The sequence below is a fragment of the Somniosus microcephalus genome, unplaced genomic scaffold (assembly GCF_052327205.1).
Source record: "Somniosus microcephalus isolate GS21.2 unplaced genomic scaffold, FLI_Smic_1.0 unresolved_chr5, whole genome shotgun sequence".
Taxonomy (NCBI): domain Eukaryota; kingdom Metazoa; phylum Chordata; class Chondrichthyes; order Squaliformes; family Somniosidae; genus Somniosus; species Somniosus microcephalus.
Window position 1 is genome coordinate 33,324,977 of NW_028225183.1, and position 26,254 is coordinate 33,351,230.

Consider the following 26,254-nt stretch of genomic DNA (forward strand, 5'->3'; position numbering starts at 1 on the left):
AGGGATAAGGAACTTCAGCTATGTTGAGAGTTTGTGTTTGTTTTCTTCAGACGGTTAAGAGGAAATTTAATAAGAGGCTTTCAAAATTACAAGGGGATTTGTTTGAGGTAATAAGGAGAAACGCTTGCCAGTGGCAGGTATGACGGTAACCAGAGTAGACCAATTGAAGATGACAAAATCAGTATGGGGAGAATTGTATTACGCAGCAAGGGCTCAGGCCTACTGAATATCTTACTGCTTAGAAATGTTATCACGGCCCAACTCTCTCTCACTAAAGTCTTGCACACGTTGCTAACTTTCAAATGTTGCATTCTTCACACTGGCGTTGAGTTGATTGATAGCCGTGCTGTGATAAGCTATGTTTGTTAGGGGGGTGCAGCCTACAAGAAAATACATGGAAGCTTGATAATAACCGTGACTGTTGTGACACTGTCAGCTGCAGTTAAATGTGGGCATGAACACGTTTAAATTGTCTCGTTCCAAATGTAATTTCCTGCTGACTTTGAAACAGCCGGCGTTTTACAGAAGGCAAGGAAGTGCATTGTGTACCTGTTGAGGCAGCAGCAGTGTTGAAATTGCAAAGGTTGATCAGGAGCAGGCATTGCTTCGCGCGGGTGCATTGATTGGAGGCATTTCAAACAGCCTCAAAACGCACTGTTCCCTGACCGGGGATCGAACCCGGGCCGTGGTGGTGAAAGCGCTGATTCTTAACCACTAGACCACCAGGGAAGCTGCACGAAGCTGCCTGCCAGCAAGCAGAGCAACGCAGACTTTCCTCCTTGCTGCTTTGAAATTCAGATCACTTTCACGCCAGGCAAACTTTGCGTACAAGATGACATCTTTTAGACGAGAACACAAAGGACATGTTCACTAAACCACAGCATCAAGTGCGGGAAGGCGTCCATTTGCCATATATTTCCTTCTATGCTTTTCTCAGAGACAGAGGCATAAAGTCAGAGAGAAGCCGTCGGGGAAGTGAAAACTGAACATCATAATATCCACGACATTGTCGAGGAAATGGTTATGCAGTGCTTGAGACAAAGCAGCAAAAACACACAAAATACCCGTATGTGCTCTCTTTGTGTGGGTATGTCTCAGATATCCATCTCAGTGTCATGCATTCATGGAGGCTGGCAGCACGGTGGGAGGCCATTCGGCCAATCGTGCCTGTGCTGTCTCTTTGAAAGAGCAGTCGTGCTTTCTCCCGCTGTTATCTCATTTTCTCTCTCCCTCCTCAGTGCCCCACACAACAGGCAAACAGAAGGAGAACACTCTACTAACGAGGAACTGGTGCAGGGAGTTGTTATAAATTTCGTCATGTACATATTTTAAAATTATTTTCGTTCATTTTGTTCTATTCAACTTTTCCCAGGGTCTTTTTAAGGAGCTGCCCAAAGGTTTAAAATTGGGGATGTTAAAAATTCTCCCCGTCGGGGAATTGAACCCCGGTCTCTCGCGTGACAGGCGAGGATACTCACCACTATACTAACGAGGAACTGAAAAGTGCCGAATCTGTCAGAGCAAAAATCGACCTGTGAACAGAGGGACAGAGGCTGAAGGGACAGAAATAAGACTAAGAACAGAAGGAATAGGAGCAGGTGTGGGCCATTCGGCCCCTCGAGCCTGCCCCGCCATTCAATAAGATCATGGCTGATCAGTTCTTCTACTCAACGCCACTTTCCTGCCCGCTCCCCATAACCCTTGACTCCACTGTAGCTCAAATATATGTCTGTCTCCACCTTGAATATATTCAATGACTCCGCCTCCACAGCTCTCTGGGGTAGAGGATTCCAAAGATTCACGACATTCTGAGAGAAGAAATTCCTCCTCATCTCCGTTTTAAATGGTCGACCGGATATCCTGAAGCTTTGCCCCCTAGTTGTACATTCCCCCAGGAGGGGAAACATCCTCCCTGCATCTATCCTGTCAAGCACCCTCAGAATCCTATACAGAGAGAGACAGGGACAAAGAGGGAGACAAAGATAGACATACAGAGCAAGACACTCAGTTTGACGTCTTGCAGAGTGGTCCGAGGGATAAGGAACTTCAGCTATGTTGAGAGTTTGTGTTTGTTTTCTTCAGACGGTTAAGAGGAAATTTAATAAGAGGCTTTCAAAATTACAAGGGGATTTGTTTGAGGTAATAAGGAGAAACGCTTGCCAGTGGCAGGTATGACGGTAACCAGAGTAGACCAATTGAAGATGACAAAATCAGTATGGGGAGAATTGTATTACGCAGCAAGGGCTCAGGCCTACTGAATATCTTACTGCTTAGAAATGTTATCACGGCCCAACTCTCTCTCACTAAAGTCTTGCACACGTTGCTAACTTTCAAATGTTGCATTCTTCACACTGGCGTTGAGTTGATTGATAGCCGTGCTGTGATAAGCTATGTTTGTTAGGGGGGTGCAGCCTACAAGAAAATACATGGAAGCTTGATAATAACCGTGACTGTTGTGACACTGTCAGCTGCAGTTAAATGTGGGCATGAACACGTTTAAATTGTCTCGTTCCAAATGTAATTTCCTGCTGACTTTGAAACAGCCGGCGTTTTACAGAAGGCAAGGAAGTGCATTGTGTACCTGTTGAGGCAGCAGCAGTGTTGAAATTGCAAAGGTTGATCAGGAGCAGGCATTGCTTCGCGCGGGTGCATTGATTGGAGGCATTTCAAACAGCCTCAAAACGCACTGTTCCCTGACCGGGAATCGAACCCGGGCCGTGGTGGTGAAAGCGCTGATTCTTAACCACTAGACCACCAGGGAAGCTGCACGAAGCTGCCTGCCAGCAAGCAGAGCAACGCAGACTTTCCTCCTTGCTGCTTTGAAATTCAGATCACTTTCACGCCAGGCAAACTTTGCGTACAAGATGACATCTTTTAGACGAGAACACAAAGGACATGTTCACTAAACCACAGCATCAAGTGCGGGAAGGCGTCCATTTGCCATATATTTCCTTCTATGCTTTTCTCAGAGACAGAGGCATAAAGTCAGAGAGAAGCCGTCGGGGAAGTGAAAACTGAACATCATAATATCCACGACATTGTCGAGGAAATGGTTATGCAGTGCTTGAGACAAAGCAGCAAAAACACACAAAATACCCGTATGTGCTCTCTTTGTGTGGGTATGTCTCAGATATCCATCTCAGTGTCATGCATTCATGGAGGCTGGCAGCACGGTGGGAGGCCATTCGGCCAATCGTGCCTGTGCTGTCTCTTTGAAAGAGCAGTCGTGCTTTCTCCCGCTGTTATCTCATTTTCTCTCTCCCTCCTCAGTGCCCCACACAACAGGCAAACAGAAGGAGAACACTCTACTAACGAGGAACTGGTGCAGGGAGTTGTTATAAATTTCGTCATGTACATATTTTAAAATTATTTTCGTTCATTTTGTTCTATTCAACTTTTCCCAGGGTCTTTTTAAGGAGCTGCCCAAAGGTTTAAAATTGGGGATGTTAAAAATTCTCCCCGTCGGGGAATTGAACCCCGGTCTCCCGCGTGACAGGCGGGGATACTCACCACTATACTAACGAGGAACTGAAAAGTGCCGAATCTGTCAGAGCAAAAATCGACCTGTGAACAGAGGGACAGAGGCTGAAGGGACAGAAATAAGACTAAGAACAGAAGGAATAGGAGCAGGAGTGGGCCATTCGGCCCCTCGAGCCTGCCCCGCCATTCAATAAGATCATGGCTGATCAGTTCTTCTACTCAACGCCACTTTCCTGCCCGCTCCCCATAACCCTTGACTCCACTGCAGCTCAAATATATGTCTACCTCCACCTTGAATATATTCAGTGACTCCGCCTCCACAGCTCTCTGGGGTAGAGGATTCCAAAGATTCACGACATTCTGAGAGAAGAAATTCCTCCTCATCTCCGTTTTAAATGGTCGACCGGATATCCTGAAGCTTTGCCCCCTAGTTGTAGATTCCCCCAGGAGGGGAAACATCCTCCCTGCATCTATCCTGTCAAGCACCCTCAGAATCCTATACAGAGAGAGACAGGGACAAAGAGGGAGACAAAGATAGACATACAGAGCAAGACACTCAGTTTGACGTCTTGCAGAGTGGTCCGAGGGATAAGGAACTTCAGCTATGTTGAGAGTTTGTGTTTGTTTTCTTCAGACGGTTAAGAGGAAATTTAATAAGAGGCTTTCAAAATTACAAGGGGATTTGTTTGAGGTAATAAGGAGAAACGCTTGCCAGTGGCAGGTATGACGGTAACCAGAGTAGACCAATTGAAGATAACAGAATCAGTATGGGGAGAATTGTATTACGCAGCAAGGGCTCAGGCCTACTGAATATCTTACTGCTTAGAAATGTTATCACGGCCCAACTCTCTCTCACTAAAGTCTTGCACACGTTGCTAACTTTCAAATGTTGCATTCTTCACACTGGCGTTGAGTTGATTGATAGCCGTGCTGTGATAAGCTATGTTTGTTAGGGGGGTGCAGCCTACAAGAAAATACATGGAAGCTTGATAATAACCGTGACTGTTGTGACACTGTCAGCTGCAGTTAAATGTGGGCATGAACACGTTTAAATTGTCTCGTTCCAAATGTAATTTCCTGCTGACTTTGAAACAGCCGGCGTTTTACAGAAGGCAAGGAAGTGCATTGTGCACCTGTTGAGGCAGCAGCAGTGTTGAAATTGCAAAGGTTGATCAGGAGCAGGCATTGCTTCGCGCGGGTGCATTGATTGGAGGCATTTCAAACAGCCTCAAAACGCACTGTTCCCTGACCGGGAATCGAACCCGGGCCGTGGGGGTGAAAGCGCTGATTCTTAACCACTAGACCACCAGGGAAGCTGCAAGAAGCTGCCTGCCAGCAAGCAGAGCAACGCAGACTTTCCTCCTTGCTGCTTTGAAATTCAGATCACTTTCACGCCAGGCAAACTTTGCGTACAAGATGACATCTTTTAGACGAGAACACAAAGGACATGTTCACTAAACCACAGCATCAAGTGCGGGAAGGCGTCCATTTGCCATATATTTCCTTCTATGTTTTTCTCAGAGACAGAGGCATAAAGTCAGAGAGAAGCCGTCGGGGAAGTGAAAACTGAACATCATAATATCCACGACATTGTCGAGGAAATGGTTATGCAGTGCTTGAGACAAAGCAGCAAACACACACAAAATACCCGTATGTGCTCTCTTTGTGTGGGTATGTCTCAGATATCCATCTCAGTGTCATGCATTCATGGAGGCTGGCAGCACGGTGGGAGGCCATTCGGCCAATCGTGCCTGTGCTGTCTCTTTGAAAGAGCAGTCGTGCTTTCTCCCGCTGTTATCTCATTTTCTCTCTCCCTCCTCAGTGCCCCACACAACAGGCAAACAGAAGGAGAACACTCTACTAACGAGGAACTGGTGCAGGGAGTTGTTATAAATTTCGTCATGTACATATTTTAAAATTATTTTCGTTCATTTTGTTCTATTCAACTTTTCCCAGGGTCTTTTTAAGGAGCTGCCCAAAGGTTTAAAATTGGGGATGTTAAAAAGTCTCCCCGTCGGGGAATTGAACCCCGGTCTCCCGCGTGACAGGCGGGGATACTCACCACTATACTAACGAGGAACTGAAAAGTGCCGAATCTGTCAGAGCAAAAATCGACCTGTGAACAGAGGGACAGAGGCTGAAGGGACAGAAATAAGACTAAGAACAGAAGGAATAGGAGCAGGAGTGGGCCATTCGGCCCCTCGAGCCTGCCCCGCCATTCAATAAGATCATGGCTGATCAGTTCTTCTACTCAACGCCACTTTCCTGCCCGCTCCCCATAACCCTTGACTCCACTGCAGCTCAAATATATGTCTACCTCCACCTTGAATATATTCAGTGACTCCGCCTCCACAGCTCTCTGGGGTAGAGGATTCCAAAGATTCACGACATTCTGAGAGAAGAAATTCCTCCTCATCTCCGTTTTAAATGGTCGACCGGATATCCTGAAGCTATGCCCCCTAGTTGTAGATTCCCCCAGGAGGGGAAACATCCTCCCTGCATCTATCCTGTCAAGCACCCTCAGAATCCTATACAGAGAGAGACAGGGACAAAGAGGGAGACAAAGATAGACATACAGAGCAAGACACTCAGTTTGACGTCTTGCAGAGTGGTCCGAGGGATAAGGAACTTCAGCTATGTTGAGAGTTTGTGTTTGTTTTCTTCAGACGGTTAAGAGGAAATTTAATAAGAGGCTTTCAAAATTACAAGGGGATTTGTTTGAGGTAATAAGGAGAAACGCTTGCCAGTGGCAGGTATGACGGTAACCAGAGTAGACCAATTGAAGATAACAGAATCAGTATGGGGAGAATTGTATTACGCAGCAAGGGCTCAGGCCTACTGAATATCTTACTGCTTAGAAATGTTATCACGGCCCAACTCTCTCTCACTAAAGTCTTGCACACGTTGCTAACTTTCAAATGTTGCATTCTTCACACTGGCGTTGAGTTGATTGATAGCCGTGCTGTGATAAGCTATGTTTGTTAGGGGGGTGCAGCCTACAAGAAAATACATGGAAGCTTGATAATAACCGTGACTGTTGTGACACTGTCAGCTGCAGTTAAATGTGGGCATGAACACGTTTAAATTGTCTCGTTCCAAATGTAATTTCCTGCTGACTTTGAAACAGCCGGCGTTTTACAGAAGGCAAGGAAGTGCATTGTGTACCTGTTGAGGCAGCAGCAGTGTTGAAATTGCAAAGGTTGATCAGGAGCAGGCATTGCTTCGCGCGGGTGCATTGATTGGAGGCATTTCAAACAGCCTCAAAACGCACTGTTCCCTGACCGGGGATCGAACCCGGGCCGTGGTGGTGAAAGCGCTGATTCTTAACCACTAGACCACCAGGGAAGCTGCAAGAAACTGCCTGCCAGCAAGCAGAGCAACGCAGACTTTCCTCCTTGCTGCTTTGAAATTCAGATCACTTTCACGCCAGGCAAACTTTGCGTACAAGATGACATCTTTTAGACGAGAACACAAAGGACATGTTCACTAAACCACAGCATCAAGTGCGGGAAGGCGTCCATTTGCCATATATTTCCTTCTATGCTTTTCTCAGAGACAGAGGCATAAAGTCAGAGAGAAGCCGTCGGGGAAGTGAAAACTGAACATCATAATATCCACGACATTGTCGAGGAAATGGTTATGCAGTGCTTGAGACAAAGCAGCAAACACACACAAAATACCCGTATGTGCTCTCTTTGTGTGGGTATGTCTCAGATATCCATCTCAGTGTCATGCATTCATGGAGGCTGGCAGCACGGTGGGAGGCCATTCGGCCAATCGTGCCTGTGCTGTCTCGTTGAAAGAGCAGTCGTGCTTTCTCCCGCTGTTATCTCATTTTCTCTCTCCCTCCTCAGTGCCCCACACAACAGGCAAACAGAAGGAGAACACTCTACTAACGAGGAACTGGTGCAGGGAGTTGTTATAAATTTCGTCATGTACATATTTTAAAATTATTTTCGTTCATTTTGTTCTATTCAACTTTTCCCAGGGTCTTTTTAAGGAGCTGCCCAAAGGTTTAAAATTGGGGATGTTAAAAATTCTCCCCGTCGGGGAATTGAACCCCGGTCTCCCGCGTGACAGGCGGGGATACTCACCACTATACTAACGAGGAACTGAAAAGTGCCGAATCTGTCAGAGCAAAAATCGACCTGTGAACAGAGGGACAGAGGCTGAAGGGACAGAAATAAGACTAAGAACAGAAGGAATAGGAGCAGGTGTGGGCCATTCGGCCCCTCGAGCCTGCCCCGCCATTCAATAAGATCATGGCTGATCAGTTCTTCTACTCAACGCCACTTTCCTGCCCGCTCCCCATAACCCTTGACTCCACTGTAGCTCAAATATATGTCTGTCTCCACCTTGAATATATTCAATGACTCCGCCTCCACAGCTCTCTGGGGTAGAGGATTCCAAAGATTCACGACATTCTGAGAGAAGAAATTCCTCCTCATCTCCGTTTTAAATGGTCGACCGGATATCCTGAAGCTTTGCCCCCTAGTTGTAGATTCCCCCAGGAGGGGAAACATCCTCCCTGCATCTATCCTGTCAAGCACCCTCAGAATCCTATACAGAGAGAGACAGGGACAAAGAGGGAGACAAAGATAGACATACAGAGCAAGACACTCAGTTTGACGTCTTGCAGAGTGGTCCGAGGGATAAGGAACTTCAGCTATGTTGAGAGTTTGTGTTTGTTTTCTTCAGACGGTTAAGAGGAAATTTAATAAGAGGCTTTCAAAATTACAAGGGGATTTGTTTGAGGTAATAAGGAGAAACGCTTGCCAGTGGCAGGTATGACGGTAACCAGAGTAGACCAATTGAAGATGACAAAATCAGTATGGGGAGAATTGTATTACGCAGCAAGGGCTCAGGCCTACTGAATATCTTACTGCTTAGAAATGTTATCACGGCCCAACTCTCTCTCACTAAAGTCTTGCACACGTTGCTAACTTTCAAATGTTGCATTCTTCACACTGGCGTTGAGTTGATTGATAGCCGTGCTGTGATAAGCTATGTTTGTTAGGGGGGTGCAGCCTACAAGAAAATACATGGAAGCTTGATAATAACCGTGACTGTTGTGACACTGTCAGCTGCAGTTAAATGTGGGCATGAACACGTTTAAATTGTCTCGTTCCAAATGTAATTTCCTGCTGACTTTGAAACAGCCGGCGTTTTACAGAAGGCAAGGAAGTGCATTGTGTACCTGTTGAGGCAGCAGCAGTGTTGAAATTGCAAAGGTTGATCAGGAGCAGGCATTGCTTCGCGCGGGTGCATTGATTGGAGGCATTTCAAACAGCCTCAAAACGCACTGTTCCCTGACCGGGAATCGAACCCGGGCCGTGGTGGTGAAAGCGCTGATTCTTAACCACTAGACCACCAGGGAAGCTGCAAGAAGCTGCCTGCCAGCAAGCAGAGCAACGCAGACTTTCCTCCTTGCTGCTTTGAAATTCAGATCACTTTCACGCCAGGCAAACTTTGCGTACAAGATGACATCTTTTAGACGAGAACACAAAGGACATGTTCACTAAACCACAGCATCAAGTGCGGGAAGGCGTCCATTTGCCATATATTTCCTTCTATGTTTTTCTCAGAGACAGAGGCATAAAGTCAGAGAGAAGCCGTCGGGGAAGTGAAAACTGAACATCATAATATCCACGACATTGTCGAGGAAATGGTTATGCAGTGCTTGAGACAAAGCAGCAAACACACACAAAATACCCGTATGTGCTCTCTTTGTGTGGGTATGTCTCAGATATCCATCTCAGTGTCATGCATTCATGGAGGCTGGCAGCACGGTGGGAGGCCATTCGGCCAATCGTGCCTGTGCTGTCTCTTTGAAAGAGCAGTCGTGCTTTCTCCCGCTGTTATCTCATTTTCTCTCTCCCTCCTCAGTGCCCCACACAACAGGCAAACAGAAGGAGAACACTCTACTAACGAGGAACTGGTGCAGGGAGTTGTTATAAATTTCGTCATGTACATATTTTAAAATTATTTTCGTTCATTTTGTTCTATTCAACTTTTCCCAGGGTCTTTTTAAGGAGCTGCCCAAAGGTTTAAAATTGGGGATGTTAAAAAGTCTCCCCGTCGGGGAATTGAACCCCGGTCTCCCGCGTGACAGGCGGGGATACTCACCACTATACTAACGAGGAACTGAAAAGTGCCGAATCTGTCAGAGCAAAAATCGACCTGTGAACAGAGGGACAGAGGCTGAAGGGACAGAAATAAGACTAAGAACAGAAGGAATAGGAGCAGGTGTGGGCCATTCGGCCCCTCGAGCCTGCCCCGCCATTCAATAAGATCATGGCTGATCAGTTCTTCTACTCAACGCCACTTTCCTGCCCGCTCCCCATAACCCTTGACTCCACTGTAGCTCAAATATATGTCTGTCTCCACCTTGAATATATTCAATGACTCCGCCTCCACAGCTCTCTGGGGTAGAGGATTCCAAAGATTCACGACATTCTGAGAGAAGAAATTCCTCCTCATCTCCGTTTTAAATGGTCGACCGGATATCCTGAAGCTTTGCCCCCTAGTTGTAGATTCCCCCAGGAGGGGAAACATCCTCCCTGCATCTATCCTGTCAAGCACCCTCAGAATCCTATACAGAGAGAGACAGGGACAAAGAGGGAGACAAAGATAGACATACAGAGCAAGACACTCAGTTTGACGTCTTGCAGAGTGGTCCGAGGGATAAGGAACTTCAGCTATGTTGAGAGTTTGTGTTTGTTTTCTTCAGACGGTTAAGAGGAAATTTAATAAGAGGCTTTCAAAATTACAAGGGGATTTGTTTGAGGTAATAAGGAGAAACGCTTGCCAGTGGCAGGTATGACGGTAACCAGAGTAGACCAATTGAAGATGACAAAATCAGTATGGGGAGAATTGTATTACGCAGCAAGGGCTCAGGCCTACTGAATATCTTACTGCTTAGAAATGTTATCACGGCCCAACTCTCTCTCACTAAAGTCTTGCACACGTTGCTAACTTTCAAATGTTGCATTCTTCACACTGGCGTTGAGTTGATTGATAGCCGTGCTGTGATAAGCTATGTTTGTTAGGGGGGTGCAGCCTACAAGAAAATACATGGAAGCTTGATAATAACCGTGACTGTTGTGACACTGTCAGCTGCAGTTAAATGTGGGCATGAACACGTTTAAATTGTCTCGTTCCAAATGTAATTTCCTGCTGACTTTGAAACAGCCGGCGTTTTACAGAAGGCAAGGAAGTGCATTGTGTACCTGTTGAGGCAGCAGCAGTGTTGAAATTGCAAAGGTTGATCAGGAGCAGGCATTGCTTCGCGCGGGTGCATTGATTGGAGGCATTTCAAACAGCCTCAAAACGCACTGTTCCCTGACCGGGGATCGAATCCGGGCCGTGGTGGTGAAAGCGCTGATTCTTAACCACTAGACCACCAGGGAAGCTGCAAGAAGCTGCCTGCCAGCAAGCAGAGCAACGCAGACTTTCCTCCTTGCTGCTTTGAAATTCAGATCACTTTCACGCCAGGCAAACTTTGCGTACAAGATGACATCTTTTAGACGAGAACACAAAGGACATGTTCACTAAACCACAGCATCAAGTGCGGGAAGGCGTCCATTTGCCATATATTTCCTTCTATGCTTTTCTCAGAGACAGAGGCATAAAGTCAGAGAGAAGCCGTCGGGGAAGTGAAAACTGAACATCATAATATCCACGACATTGTCGAGGAAATGGTTATGCAGTGCTTGAGACAAAGCAGCAAACACACACAAAATACCCGTATGTGCTCTCTTTGTGTGGGTATGTCTCAGATATCCATCTCAGTGTCATGCATTCATGGAGGCTGGCAGCACGGTGGGAGGCCATTCGGCCAATCGTGCCTGTGCTGTCTCTTTGAAAGAGCAGTCGTGCTTTCTCCCGCTGTTATCTCATTTTCTCTCTCCCTCCTCAGTGCCCCACACAACAGGCAAACAGAAGGAGAACACTCTACTAACGAGGAACTGGTGCAGGGAGTTGTTATAAATTTCGTCATGTACATATTTTAAAATTATTTTCGTTCATTTTGTTCTATTCAACTTTTCCCAGGGTCTTTTTAAGGAGCTGCCCAAAGGTTTAAAATTGGGGATGTTAAAAATTCTCCCCGTCGGGGAATTGAACCCCGGTCTCCCGCGTGACAGGCGGGGATACTCACCACTATACTAACGAGGAACTGAAAAGTGCCGAATCTGTCAGAGCAAAAATCGACCTGTGAACAGAGGGACAGAGGCTGAAGGGACAGAAATAAGACTAAGAACAGAAGGAATAGGAGCAGGTGTGGGCCATTCGGCCCCTCGAGCCTGCCCCGCCATTCAATAAGATCATGGCTGATCAGTTCTTCTACTCAACGCCACTTTCCTGCCCGCTCCCCATAACCCTTGACTCCACTGTAGCTCAAATATATGTCTGTCTCCACCTTGAATATATTCAATGACTCCGCCTCCACAGCTCTCTGGGGTAGAGGATTCCAAAGATTCACGACATTCTGAGAGAAGAAATTCCTCCTCATCTCCGTTTTAAATGGTCGACCGGATATCCTGAAGCTTTGCCCCCTAGTTGTAGATTCCCCCAGGAGGGGAAACATCCTCCCTGCATCTATCCTGTCAAGCACCCTCAGAATCCTATACAGAGAGAGACAGGGACAAAGAGGGAGACAAAGATAGACATACAGAGCAAGACACTCAGTTTGACGTCTTGCAGAGTGGTCCGAGGGATAAGGAACTTCAGCTATGTTGAGAGTTTGTGTTTGTTTTCTTCAGACGGTTAAGAGGAAATTTAATAAGAGGCTTTCAAAATTACAAGGGGATTTGTTTGAGGTAATAAGGAGAAACGCTTGCCAGTGGCAGGTATGACGGTAACCAGAGTAGACCAATTGAAGATGACAAAATCAGTATGGGGAGAATTGTATTACGCAGCAAGGGCTCAGGCCTACTGAATATCTTACTGCTTAGAAATGTTATCACGGCCCAACTCTCTCTCACTAAAGTCTTGCACACGTTGCTAACTTTCAAATGTTGCATTCTTCACACTGGCGTTGAGTTGATTGATAGCCGTGCTGTGATAAGCTATGTTTGTTAGGGGGGTGCAGCCTACAAGAAAATACATGGAAGCTTGATAATAACCGTGACTGTTGTGACACTGTCAGCTGCAGTTAAATGTGGGCATGAACACGTTTAAATTGTCTCGTTCCAAATGTAATTTCCTGCTGACTTTGAAACAGCCGGCGTTTTACAGAAGGCAAGGAAGTGCATTGTGTACCTGTTGAGGCAGCAGCAGTGTTGAAATTGCAAAGGTTGATCAGGAGCAGGCATTGCTTCGCGCGGGTGCATTGATTGGAGGCATTTCAAACAGCCTCAAAACGCACTGTTCCCTGACCGGGAATCGAACCCGGGCCGTGGTGGTGAAAGCGCTGATTCTTAACCACTAGACCACCAGGGAAGCTGCAAGAAGCTGCCTGCCAGCAAGCAGAGCAACGCAGACTTTCCTCCTTGCTGCTTTGAAATTCAGATCACTTTCACGCCAGGCAAACTTTGCGTACAAGATGACATCTTTTAGACGAGAACACAAAGGACATGTTCACTAAACCACAGCATCAAGTGCGGGAAGGCGTCCATTTGCCATATATTTCCTTCTATGTTTTTCTCAGAGACAGAGGCATAAAGTCAGAGAGAAGCCGTCGGGGAAGTGAAAACTGAACATCATAATATCCACGACATTGTCGAGGAAATGGTTATGCAGTGCTTGAGACAAAGCAGCAAACACACACAAAATACCCGTATGTGCTCTCTTTGTGTGGGTATGTCTCAGATATCCATCTCAGTGTCATGCATTCATGGAGGCTGGCAGCACGGTGGGAGGCCATTCGGCCAATCGTGCCTGTGCTGTCTCTTTGAAAGAGCAGTCGTGCTTTCTCCCGCTGTTATCTCATTTTCTCTCTCCCTCCTCAGTGCCCCACACAACAGGCAAACAGAAGGAGAACACTCTACTAACGAGGAACTGGTGCAGGGAGTTGTTATAAATTTCGTCATGTACATATTTTAAAATTATTTTCGTTCATTTTGTTCTATTCAACTTTTCCCAGGGTCTTTTTAAGGAGCTGCCCAAAGGTTTAAAATTGGGGATGTTAAAAATTCTCCCCGTCGGGGAATTGAACCCCGGTCTCCCGCGTGACAGGCGGGGATACTCACCACTATACTAACGAGGAACTGAAAAGTGCCGAATCTGTCAGAGCAAAAATCGACCTGTGAACAGAGGGACAGAGGCTGAAGGGACAGAAATAAGACTAAGAACAGAAGGAATAGGAGCAGGTGTGGGCCATTCGGCCCCTCGAGCCTGCCCCGCCATTCAATAAGATCATGGCTGATCAGTTCTTCTACTCAACGCCACTTTCCTGCCCGCTCCCCATAACCCTTGACTCCACTGTAGCTCAAATATATGTCTGTCTCCACCTTGAATATATTCAATGACTCCGCCTCCACAGCTCTCTGGGGTAGAGGATTCCAAAGATTCACGACATTCTGAGAGAAGAAATTCCTCCTCATCTCCGTTTTAAATGGTCGACCGGATATCCTGAAGCTTTGCCCCCTAGTTGTAGATTCCCCCAGGAGGGGAAACATCCTCCCTGCATCTATCCTGTCAAGCACCCTCAGAATCCTATACAGAGAGAGACAGGGACAAAGAGGGAGACAAAGATAGACATACAGAGCAAGACACTCAGTTTGACGTCTTGCAGAGTGGTCCGAGGGATAAGGAACTTCAGCTATGTTGAGAGTTTGTGTTTGTTTTCTTCAGACGGTTAAGAGGAAATTTAATAAGAGGCTTTCAAAATTACAAGGGGATTTGTTTGAGGTAATAAGGAGAAACGCTTGCCAGTGGCAGGTATGACGGTAACCAGAGTAGACCAATTGAAGATAACAGAATCAGTATGGGGAGAATTGTATTACGCAGCAAGGGCTCAGGCCTACTGAATATCTTACTGCTTAGAAATGTTATCACGGCCCAACTCTCTCTCACTAAAGTCTTGCACACGTTGCTAACTTTCAAATGTTGCATTCTTCACACTGGCGTTGAGTTGATTGATAGCCGTGCTGTGATAAGCTATGTTTGTTAGGGGGGTGCAGCCTACAAGAAAATACATGGAAGCTTGATAATAACCGTGACTGTTGTGACACTGTCAGCTGCAGTTAAATGTGGGCATGAACACGTTTAAATTGTCTCGTTCCAAATGTAATTTCCTGCTGACTTTGAAACAGCCGGCGTTTTACAGAAGGCAAGGAAGTGCATTGTGCACCTGTTGAGGCAGCAGCAGTGTTGAAATTGCAAAGGTTGATCAGGAGCAGGCATTGCTTCGCGCGGGTGCATTGATTGGAGGCATTTCAAACAGCCTCAAAACGCACTGTTCCCTGACCGGGAATCGAACCCGGGCCGTGGTGGTGAAAGCGCTGATTCTTAACCACTAGACCACCAGGGAAGCTGCAAGAAGCTGCCTGCCAGCAAGCAGAGCAACGCAGACTTTCCTCCTTGCTGCTTTGAAATTCAGATCACTTTCACGCCAGGCAAACTTTGCGTACAAGATGACATCTTTTAGACGAGAACACAAAGGACATGTTCACTAAACCACAGCATCAAGTGCGGGAAGGCGTCCATTTGCCATATATTTCCTTCTATGTTTTTCTCAGAGACAGAGGCATAAAGTCAGAGAGAAGCCGTCGGGGAAGTGAAAACTGAACATCATAATATCCACGACATTGTCGAGGAAATGGTTATGCAGTGCTTGAGACAAAGCAGCAAACACACACAAAATACCCGTATGTGCTCTCTTTGTGTGGGTATGTCTCAGATATCCATCTCAGTGTCATGCATTCATGGAGGCTGGCAGCACGGTGGGAGGCCATTCGGCCAATCGTGCCTGTGCTGTCTCTTTGAAAGAGCAGTCGTGCTTTCTCCCGCTGTTATCTCATTTTCTCTCTCCCTCCTCAGTGCCCCACACAACAGGCAAACAGAAGGAGAACACTCTACTAACGAGGAACTGGTGCAGGGAGTTGTTATAAATTTCGTCATGTACATATTTTAAAATTATTTTCGTTCATTTTGTTCTATTCAACTTTTCCCAGGGTCTTTTTAAGGAGCTGCCCAAAGGTTTAAAATTGGGGATGTTAAAAAGTCTCCCCGTCGGGGAATTGAACCCCGGTCTCCCGCGTGACAGGCGGGGATACTCACCACTATACTAACGAGGAACTGAAAAGTGCCGAATCTGTCAGAGCAAAAATCGACCTGTGAACAGAGGGACAGAGGCTGAAGGGACAGAAATAAGACTAAGAACAGAAGGAATAGGAGCAGGAGTGGGCCATTCGGCCCCTCGAGCCTGCCCCGCCATTCAATAAGATCATGGCTGATCAGTTCTTCTACTCAACGCCACTTTCCTGCCCGCTCCCCATAACCCTTGACTCCACTGCAGCTCAAATATATGTCTACCTCCACCTTGAATATATTCAGTGACTCCGCCTCCACAGCTCTCTGGGGTAGAGGATTCCAAAGATTCACGACATTCTGAGAGAAGAAATTCCTCCTCATCTCCGTTTTAAATGGTCGACCGGATATCCTGAAGCTATGCCCCCTAGTTGTAGATTCCCCCAGGAGGGGAAACATCCTCCCTGCATCTATCCTGTCAAGCACCCTCAGAATCCTATACAGAGAGAGACAGGGACAAAGAGGGAGACAAAGATAGACATACAGAGCAAGACACTCAGTTTGACGTCTTGCAGAGTGGTCCGAGGGATAAGGAACTTCAGCTATGTTGAGAGTTTGTGTTTGTTTTCTTCAGACGGTTAAGAGGAAATTTAATAAGAGGCTTTCAAAATTACAAGGGGATTTGTTTGAGGTAATAAGGAGAAACGCTTGCCAGTGGCAGGTATGACGGTAACCAGAGTAGACCAATTGAAGATAACAGAATCAGTATGGGGAGAATTGTATTACGCAGCAAGGGCTCAGGCCTACTGAATATCTTACTGCTTAGAAATGTTATCACGGCCCAACTCTCTCTCACTAAAGTCTTGCACACGTTGCTAACTTTCAAATGTTGCATTCTTCACACTGGCGTTGAGTTGATTGATAGCCGTGCTGTGATAAGCTATGTTTGTTAGGGGGGTGCAGCCTACAAGAAAATACATGGAAGCTTGATAATAACCGTGACTGTTGTGACACTGTCAGCTGCAGTTAAATGTGGGCATGAACACGTTTAAATTGTCTCGTTCCAAATGTAATTTCCTGCTGACTTTGAAACAGCCGGCGTTTTACAGAAGGCAAGGAAGTGCATTGTGTACCTGTTGAGGCAGCAGCAGTGTTGAAATTGCAAAGGTTGATCAGGAGCAGGCATTGCTTCGCGCGGGTGCATTGATTGGAGGCATTTCAAACAGCCTCAAAACGCACTGTTCCCTGACCGGGGATCGAACCCGGGCCGTGGTGGTGAAAGCGCTGATTCTTAACCACTAGACCACCAGGGAAGCTGCAAGAAGCTGCCTGCCAGCAAGCAGAGCAACGCAGACTTTCCTCCTTGCTGCTTTGAAATTCAGATCACTTTCACGCCAGGCAAACTTTGCGTACAAGATGACATCTTTTAGACGAGAACACAAAGGACATGTTCACTAAACCACAGCATCAAGTGCGGGAAGGCGTCCATTTGCCATATATTTCCTTCTATGCTTTTCTCAGAGACAGAGGCATAAAGTCAGAGAGAAGCCGTCGGGGAAGTGAAAACTGAACATCATAATATCCACGACATTGTCGAGGAAATGGTTATGCAGTGCTTGAGACAAAGCAGCAAACACACACAAAATACCCGTATGTGCTCTCTTTGTGTGGGTATGTCTCAGATATCCATCTCAGTGTCATGCATTCATGGAGGCTGGCAGCACGGTGGGAGGCCATTCGGCCAATCGTGCCTGTGCTGTCTCTTTGAAAGAGCAGTCGTGCTTTCTCCCGCTGTTATCTCATTTTCTCTCTCCCTCCTCAGTGCCCCACACAACAGGCAAACAGAAGGAGAACACTCTACTAACGAGGAACTGGTGCAGGGAGTTGTTATAAATTTCGTCATGTACATATTTTAAAATTATTTTCGTTCATTTTGTTCTATTCAACTTTTCCCAGGGTCTTTTTAAGGAGCTGCCCAAAGGTTTAAAATTGGGGATGTTAAAAATTCTCCCCGTCGGGGAATTGAACCCCGGTCTCCCGCGTGACAGGCGGGGATACTCACCACTATACTAACGAGGAACTGAAAAGTGCCGAATCTGTCAGAGCAAAAATCGACCTGTGAACAGAGGGACAGAGGCTGAAGGGACAGAAATAAGACTAAGAACAGAAGGAATAGGAGCAGGAGTGGGCCATTCGGCCCCTCGAGCCTGCCCCGCCATTCAATAAGATCATGGCTGATCAGTTCTTCTACTCAACGCCACTTTCCTGCCCGCTCCCCATAACCCTTGACTCCACTGCAGCTCAAATATATGTCTACCTCCACCTTGAATATATTCAGTGACTCCGCCTCCACAGCTCTCTGGGGTAGAGGATTCCAAAGATTCACGACATTCTGAGAGAAGAAATTCCTCCTCATCTCCGTTTTAAATGGTCGACCGGATATCCTGAAGCTATGCCCCCTAGTTGTAGATTCCCCCAGGAGGGGAAACATCCTCCCTGCATCTATCCTGTCAAGCACCCTCAGAATCCTATACAGAGAGAGACAGGGACAAAGAGGGAGACAAAGATAGACATACAGAGCAAGACACTCAGTTTGACGTCTTGCAGAGTGGTCCGAGGGATAAGGAACTTCAGCTATGTTGAGAGTTTGTGTTTGTTTTCTTCAGACGGTTAAGAGGAAATTTAATAAGAGGCTTTCAAAATTACAAGGGGATTTGTTTGAGGTAATAAGGAGAAACGCTTGCCAGTGGCAGGTATGACGGTAACCAGAGTAGACCAATTGAAGATAACAGAATCAGTATGGGGAGAATTGTATTACGCAGCAAGGGCTCAGGCCTACTGAATATCTTACTGCTTAGAAATGTTATCACGGCCCAACTCTCTCTCACTAAAGTCTTGCACACGTTGCTAACTTTCAAATGTTGCATTCTTCACACTGGCGTTGAGTTGATTGATAGCCGTGCTGTGATAAGCTATGTTTGTTAGGGGGGTGCAGCCTACAAGAAAATACATGGAAGCTTGATAATAACCGTGACTGTTGTGACACTGTCAGCTGCAGTTAAATGTGGGCATGAACACGTTTAAATTGTCTCGTTCCAAATGTAATTTCCTGCTGACTTTGAAACAGCCGGCGTTTTACAGAAGGCAAGGAAGTGCATTGTGCACCTGTTGAGGCAGCAGCAGTGTTGAAATTGCAAAGGTTGATCAGGAGCAGGCATTGCTTCGCGCGGGTGCATTGATTGGAGGCATTTCAAACAGCCTCAAAACGCACTGTTCCCTGACCGGGAATCGAACCCGGGCCGTGGTGGTGAAAGCGCTGATTCTTAACCACTAGACCACCAGGGAAGCTGCAAGAAGCTGCCTGCCAGCAAGCAGAGCAACGCAGACTTTCCTCCTTGCTGCTTTGAAATTCAGATCACTTTCACGCCAGGCAAACTTTGCGTACAAGATGACATCTTTTAGACGAGAACACAAAGGACATGTTCACTAAACCACAGCATCAAGTGCGGGAAGGCGTCCATTTGCCATATATTTCCTTCTATGTTTTTCTCAGAGACAGAGGCATAAAGTCAGAGAGAAGCCGTCGGGGAAGTGAAAACTGAACATCATAATATCCACGACATTGTCGAGGAAATGGTTATGCAGTGCTTGAGACAAAGCAGCAAACACACACAAAATACCCGTATGTGCTCTCTTTGTGTGGGTATGTCTCAGATATCCATCTCAGTGTCATGCATTCATGGAGGCTGGCAGCACGGTGGGAGGCCATTCGGCCAATCGTGCCTGTGCTGTCTCTTTGAAAGAGCAGTCGTGCTTTCTCCCGCTGTTATCTCATTTTCTCTCTCCCTCCTCAGTGCCCCACACAACAGGCAAACAGAAGGAGAACACTCTACTAACGAGGAACTGGTGCAGGGAGTTGTTATAAATTTCGTCATGTACATATTTTAAAATTATTTTCGTTCATTTTGTTCTATTCAACTTTTCCCAGGGTCTTTTTAAGGAGCTGCCCAAAGGTTTAAAATTGGGGATGTTAAAAAGTCTCCCCGTCGGGGAATTGAACCCCGGTCTCCCGCGTGACAGGCGGGGATACTCACCACTATACTAACGAGGAACTGAAAAGTGCCGAATCTGTCAGAGCAAAAATGGACCTGTGAACAGAGGGACAGAGGCTGAAGGGACAGAAATAAGACTAAGAACAGAAGGAATAGGAGCAGGAGTGGGCCATTCGGCCCCTCGAGCCTGCCCCGCCATTCAATAAGATCATGGCTGATCAGTTCTTCTACTCAACGCCACTTTCCTGCCCGCTCCCCATAACCCTTGACTCCACTGCAGCTCAAATATATGTCTACCTCCACCTTGAATATATTCAGTGACTCCGCCTCCACAGCTCTCTGGGGTAGAGGATTCCAAAGATTCACGACATTCTGAGAGAAGAAATTCCTCCTCATCTCCGTTTTAAATGGTCGACCGGATATCCTGAAGCTATGCCCCCTAGTTGTAGATTCCCCCAGGAGGGGAAACATCCTCCCTGCATCTATCCTGTCAAGCACCCTCAGAATCCTATACAGAGAGAGACAGGGACAAAGAGGGAGACAAAGATAGACATACAGAGCAAGACACTCAGTTTGACGTCTTGCAGAGTGGTCCGAGGGATAAGGAACTTCAGCTATGTTGAGAGTTTGTGTTTGTTTTCTTCAGACGGTTAAGAGGAAATTTAATAAGAGGCTTTCAAAATTACAAGGGGATTTGTTTGAGGTAATAAGGAGAAACGCTTGCCAGTGGCAGGTATGACGGTAACCAGAGTAGACCAATTGAAGATGACAGAATCAGTATGGGGAGAATTGTATTACGCAGCAAGGGCTCAGGCCTACTGAATATCTTACTGCTTAGAAATGTTATCACGGCCCAACTCTCTCTCACTAAAGTCTTGCACACGTTGCTAACTTTCAAATGTTGCATTCTTCACACTGGCGTTGATTGATAGCCGTGCTGTGATAAGCTATGTTTGTTAGGGGGGTGCAGCCTACAAGAAAATACATGGAAGCTTGATAATAACCGTGACTGTTGTGACACTGTCAGCTGCAGTTAAATGTGGGCATGAACACGTTTAAATTGTCTCGTTCCAAATGTAATTTCCTGCTGACTTTGAAACAGCAGGCATTTTACAGAAGGCAAGGAAGTGCATTGTGTACCTGTTGAGGCAGCAGCAGTGTTGAAATTGCAAAGGTTGATCAGGAGCAGGCATTGCTTCGCGCGGGTGCATTGATTGGAGGCATTTCAAACAGCCTCAAAACGCACTGTTCCCTGACCGGGAATCGAACCCGGGCCGGGGTGGTGAAAGCGCTGATTCTTAACCACTAGACCACCAGGGAAGCTGCAAGAAGCTGCCTGCCAGCAAGCAGAGCAACGCAGACTTTCCTCCTTGCTGCTTTGAAATTCAGATCACTTTCACGGCAGGCAAACTTTGCGTACAAGATGACGTCTTTTAGACGAGAACACAAAGGACATGTTCACTAAACCACAGCATCAAGTGCGGGAAGGCGTCCATTTGCCATATATTTCCTTCTATGCTTTTCTCAGAGACAGAGGCATAAAGTCAGAGAGAAGCCGTCGGGGAAGTGAAAACTGAACATCATAATATCCACGACATTGTCGAGGAAATGGTTATGCAGTGCTTGAGACAAAGCAGCAAATACACACAAAATACCCGTATGTGCTCTCTTTGTGTGGGTATGTCTCAGATATCCATCTCAGTGTCATGCATTCATGGAGGCTGGCAGCACGGTGGGAGGCCATTCGGCCAATCGTGCCTGTGCTGTCTCTTTGAAAGAGCAGTCGTGCTTTCTCCCGCTGTTATCTCATTTTCTCTCTCCCTCCTCAGTGCCCCACACAACAGGCAAACAGAAGGAGAACACTCTACTAACGAGGAACTGGTGCAGGGAGTTGTTATACATTTCGTCATGTACATATTTTAAAATTATTTTCGTTCATTTTGTTCTATTCAACTTTTCCCAGGGTCTTTTTAAGGAGCTGCCCAAAGGTTTAAAATTGGGGATGTTAAAAATTCTCCCCGTCGGGGAATTGAACCCCGGTCTCCCGCGTGACAGGCGGGGATACTCACCACTATACTAACGAGGAACTGAAAGGTGCCGAATCTGTCAGAGCAAAAATCGACCTGTGAACAGAGGGACAGAGGCTGAATGGACAGAAATAAGACTAAGAACAGAAGGAATAGGAGCAGGAGTGGGCCATTCGGCCCCTCGAGCCTGCCCCGCCATTCAATAAGATCATGGCTGATCAGTTCTTCTACTCAACGCCACTTTCCTGCCCGCTCCCCATAACCCTTGACTCCACTGTAGCTCAAATATATGTCTGTCTCCACCTTGAATATATTCAATGACTCCGCCTCCACAGCTCTCTGGGGTAGAGGATTCCAAAGATTCACGACATTCTGAGAGAAGAAATTCCTCCTCATCTCCGTTTTAAATGGTCGACCGGATATCCTGAAGCTTTGCCCCCTAGTTGTAGATTCCCCCAGGAGGGGAAACATCCTCCCTGCATCTATCCTGTCAAGCACCCTCAGAATCCTATACAGAGAGAGACAGGGACAAAGAGGGAGACAAAGATAGACATACAGAGCAAGACACTCAGTTTGACGTCTTGCAGAGTGGTCCGAGGGATAAGGAACTTCAGCTATGTTGAGAGTTTGTGTTTGTTTTCTTCAGACGGTTAAGAGGAAATTTAATAAGAGGCTTTCAAAATTACAAGGGGATTTGTTTGAGGTAATAAGGAGAAACGCTTGCCAGTGGCAGGTATGACGGTAACCAGAGTAGACCAATTGAAGATGACAGAATCAGTATGGGGAGAATTGTATTACGCAGCAAGGGCTCAGGCCTACTGAATATCTTACTGCTTAGAAATGTTATCACGGCCCAACTCTCTCTCACTAAAGTCTTGCACACGTTGCTAACTTTCAAATGTTGCATTCTTCACACTGGCGTTGAGTTGATTGATAGCCGTGCTGTGATAAGCTATGTTTGTTAGGGGGGTGCAGCCTACAAGAAAATACATGGAAGCTTGATAATAACCGTGACTGTTGTGACACTGTCAGCTGCAGTTAAATGTGGGCATGAACACGTTTAAATTGTCTCGTTCCAAATGTAATTTCCTGCTGACTTTGAAACAGCCGGCGTTTTACAGAAGGCAAGGAAGTGCATTGTGTACCTGTTGAGGCAGCAGCAGTGTTGAAATTGCAAAGGTTGATGAGGAGCAGGCATTGCTTCGCGCGGGTGCATTGATTGGAGGCATTTCAAACAGCCTCAAAACGCACTGTTCCCTGACCGGGAATCGAACCCGGGCCGTGGTGGTGAAAGCGCTGATTCTTAACCACTAGACCACCAGGGAAGCTGCAAGAAGCTGCCTGCCAGCAAGCAGAGCAACGCAGACTTTCCTCCTTGCTGCTTTGAAATTCAGATCACTTTCACGCCAGGCAAACTTTGCGTACAAGATGACATCTTTTAGACGAGAACACAAAGGACATGTTCACTAAACCACAGCATCAAGTGCGGGAAGGCGTCCATTTGCCATATATTTCCTTCTATGCTTTTCTCAGAGACAGAGGCATAAAGTCAGAGAGAAGCCGTCGGGGAAGTGAAAACTGAACATCATAATATCCACGACATTGTCGAGGAAATGGTTATGCAGTGCTTGAGACAAAGCAGCAAACACACACAAAATACCCGTATGTGCTCTCTTTGTGTGGGTATGTCTCAGATATCCATCTCAGTGTCATGCATTCATGGAGGCTGGCAGCACGGTGGGAGGCCATTCGGCCAATCGTGCCTGTGCTGTCTCTTTGAAAGAGCAGTCGTGCTTTCTCCCGCTGTTATCTCATTTTCTCTCTCCCTCCTCAGTGCCCCACACAACAGGCAAACAGAAGGAGAACACTCTACTAACGAGGAACTGGTGCAGGGAGTTGTTATAAATTTCGTCATGTACATATTTTAAAATTATTTTCGTTCATTTTGTTCTATTCAACTTTTCCCAGGGTCTTTTTAAGGAGCTGCCCAAAGGTTTAAAATTGGGGATGTTAAAAATTCTCCCCGTCGGGGAATTGAACCCCGGTCTCCCGCGTGACAGGCGGGGATACTCACCACTATACTAACGAGGAACTGAAAAGTGCCGAATCTGTCAGAGCAAAAATCGACCTGTGAACAGAGGGACAGAGGCTGAAGGGACAGAAATAAGACTAAGAACAGAAGGAATAGGAGCAGGAGTGGGCCATTCGGCCCCTCGAGCCTGCCCCGCCATTCAATAAGATCATGGCTGATCAGTTCTTCTACTCAACGCCACTTTCCTGCCCGCTCCCCATAACCCTTGACTCCACTGCAGCTCAAATATATGTCTACCTCCACCTTGAATATATTCAGTGACTCCGCCTCCACAGCTCTCTGGGGTAGAGGATTCCAAAGATTCACGACATTCTGAGAGAAGAAATTCCTCCTCATCTCCGTTTTAAATGGTCGACCGGATATCCTGAAGCTTTGCCCCCTAGTTGTAGATTCCCCCAGGAGGGGAAACATCCTCCCTGCATCTATCCTGTCAAGCACCCTCAGAATCCTATACAGAGAGAGACAGGGACAAAGAGGGAGACAAAGATAGACATACAGAGCAAGACACTCAGTTTGACGTCTTGCAGAGTGGTCCGAGGGATAAGGAACTTCAGCTATGTTGAGAGTTTGTGTTTGTTTTCTTCAGACGGTTAAGAGGAAATTTAATAAGAGGCTTTCAAAATTACAAGGGGATTTGTTTGAGGTAATAAGGAGAAACGCTTGCCAGTGGCAGGTATGACGGTAACCAGAGTAGACCAATTGAAGATAACAGAATCAGTATGGGGAGAATTGTATTACGCAGCAAGGGCTCAGGCCTACTGAATATCTTACTGCTTAGAAATGTTATCACGGCCCAACTCTCTCTCACTAAAGTCTTGCACACGTTGCTAACTTTCAAATGTTGCATTCTTCACACTGGCGTTGAGTTGATTGATAGCCGTGCTGTGATAAGCTATGTTTGTTAGGGGGGTGCAGCCTACAAGAAAATACATGGAAGCTTGATAATAACCGTGACTGTTGTGACACTGTCAGCTGCAGTTAAATGTGGGCATGAACACGTTTAAATTGTCTCGTTCCAAATGTAATTTCCTGCAGACTTTGAAACAGCCGGCGTTTTACAGAAGGCAAGGAAGTGCATTGTGTACCTGTTGAGGCAGCAGCAGTGTTGAAATTGCAAAGGTTGATCAGGAGCAGGCATTGCTTCGCGCGGGTGCATTGATTGGAGGCATTTCAAACAGCCTCAAAACGCACTGTTCCCTGACCGGGAATCGAACCCGGGCCGTGGTGGTGAAAGCGCTGATTCTTAACCACTAGACCACCAGGGAAGCTGCAAGAAGCTGCCTGCCAGCAAGCAGAGCAACGCAGACTTTCCTCCTTGCTGCTTTGAAATTCAGATCACTTTCACGCCAGGCAAACTTTGCGTACAAGATGACATCTTTTAGACGAGAACACAAAGGACATGTTCACTAAACCACAGCATCAAGTGCGGGAAGGCGTCCATTTGCCATATATTTCCTTCTATGCTTTTCTCAGAGACAGAGGCATAAAGTCAGAGAGAAGCCGTCGGGGAAGTGAAAACTGAACATCATAATATCCACGACATTGTCGAGGAAATGGTTATGCAGTGCTTGAGACAAAGCAGCAAACACACACAAAATACCCGTATGTGCTCTCTTTGTGTGGGTATGTCTCAGATATCCATCTCAGTGTCATGCATTCATGGAGGCTGGCAGCACGGTGGGAGGCCATTCGGCCAATCGTGCCTGTGCTGTCTCTTTGAAAGAGCAGTCGTGCTTTCTCCCGCTGTTATCTCATTTTCTCTCTCCCTCCTCAGTGCCCCACACAACAGGCAAACAGAAGGAGAACACTCTACTAAAGAGGAACTGGTGCAGGGAGTTGTTATAAATTTCGTCATGTACATATTTTAAAATTATTTTCGTTCATTTTGTTCTATTCAACTTTTCCCAGGGTCTTTTTAAGGAGCTGCCCAAAGGTTTAAAATTGGGGATGTTAAAAATTCTCCCCGTCGGGGAATTGAACCCCGGTCTCCCGCGTGACAGGCGGGGATACTCACCACTATACTAACGAGGAACTGAAAAGTGCCGAATCTGTCAGAGCAAAAATCGACCTGTGAACAGAGGGACAGAGGCTGAAGGGACAGAAATAAGACTAAGAACAGAAGGAATAGGAGCAGGTGTGGGCCATTCGGCCCCTCGAGCCTGCCCCGCCATTCAATAAGATCATGGCTGATCAGTTCTTCTACTCAACGCCACTTTCCTGCCCGCTCCCCATAACCCTTGACTCCACTGTAGCTCAAATATATGTCTGTCTCCACCTTGAATATATTCAATGACTCCGCCTCCACAGCTCTCTGGGGTAGAGGATTCCAAAGATTCACGACATTCTGAGAGAAGAAATTCCTCCTCATCTCCGTTTTAAATGGTCGACCGGATATCCTGAAGCTTTGCCCC

General features: G+C 46.6%; 13 non-coding genes across 13 annotated transcripts; all 13 read right to left on the reverse strand.

Annotated features, from left to right (window-relative positions):
• Positions 1-1,423: 1,423 nt before the first annotated feature.
• trnad-guc (transfer RNA aspartic acid (anticodon GUC)) lies at positions 1,424-1,495 on the reverse strand. Its single transcript has one exon. It is a non-coding gene; the product is annotated as a tRNA-Asp (tRNA).
• A 1,960-nt stretch (positions 1,496-3,455) lies between these two features.
• On the reverse strand, positions 3,456-3,527 carry trnad-guc (transfer RNA aspartic acid (anticodon GUC)). The gene has a single exon. It is a non-coding gene; the product is annotated as a tRNA-Asp (tRNA).
• Positions 3,528-5,487: 1,960 nt separating this feature from the next.
• trnad-guc (transfer RNA aspartic acid (anticodon GUC)) lies at positions 5,488-5,559 on the reverse strand. Its single transcript has one exon. It is a non-coding gene; the product is annotated as a tRNA-Asp (tRNA).
• A 1,960-nt stretch (positions 5,560-7,519) lies between these two features.
• trnad-guc (transfer RNA aspartic acid (anticodon GUC)) lies at positions 7,520-7,591 on the reverse strand. The gene has a single exon. It is a non-coding gene; the product is annotated as a tRNA-Asp (tRNA).
• Positions 7,592-9,551: 1,960 nt separating this feature from the next.
• On the reverse strand, positions 9,552-9,623 carry trnad-guc (transfer RNA aspartic acid (anticodon GUC)). The gene has a single exon. It is a non-coding gene; the product is annotated as a tRNA-Asp (tRNA).
• A 1,960-nt stretch (positions 9,624-11,583) lies between these two features.
• On the reverse strand, positions 11,584-11,655 carry trnad-guc (transfer RNA aspartic acid (anticodon GUC)). The gene has a single exon. It is a non-coding gene; the product is annotated as a tRNA-Asp (tRNA).
• A 1,960-nt stretch (positions 11,656-13,615) lies between these two features.
• Positions 13,616-13,687, reverse strand: trnad-guc (transfer RNA aspartic acid (anticodon GUC)). The gene has a single exon. It is a non-coding gene; the product is annotated as a tRNA-Asp (tRNA).
• Positions 13,688-15,647: 1,960 nt separating this feature from the next.
• Positions 15,648-15,719, reverse strand: trnad-guc (transfer RNA aspartic acid (anticodon GUC)). Its single transcript has one exon. It is a non-coding gene; the product is annotated as a tRNA-Asp (tRNA).
• A 1,960-nt stretch (positions 15,720-17,679) lies between these two features.
• trnad-guc (transfer RNA aspartic acid (anticodon GUC)) lies at positions 17,680-17,751 on the reverse strand. Its single transcript has one exon. It is a non-coding gene; the product is annotated as a tRNA-Asp (tRNA).
• A 1,960-nt stretch (positions 17,752-19,711) lies between these two features.
• On the reverse strand, positions 19,712-19,783 carry trnad-guc (transfer RNA aspartic acid (anticodon GUC)). Its single transcript has one exon. It is a non-coding gene; the product is annotated as a tRNA-Asp (tRNA).
• A 1,955-nt stretch (positions 19,784-21,738) lies between these two features.
• trnad-guc (transfer RNA aspartic acid (anticodon GUC)) lies at positions 21,739-21,810 on the reverse strand. The gene has a single exon. It is a non-coding gene; the product is annotated as a tRNA-Asp (tRNA).
• Positions 21,811-23,770: 1,960 nt separating this feature from the next.
• Positions 23,771-23,842, reverse strand: trnad-guc (transfer RNA aspartic acid (anticodon GUC)). The gene has a single exon. It is a non-coding gene; the product is annotated as a tRNA-Asp (tRNA).
• A 1,960-nt stretch (positions 23,843-25,802) lies between these two features.
• trnad-guc (transfer RNA aspartic acid (anticodon GUC)) lies at positions 25,803-25,874 on the reverse strand. Its single transcript has one exon. It is a non-coding gene; the product is annotated as a tRNA-Asp (tRNA).
• Between the last annotated feature and the right edge of the window lie 380 nt (positions 25,875-26,254).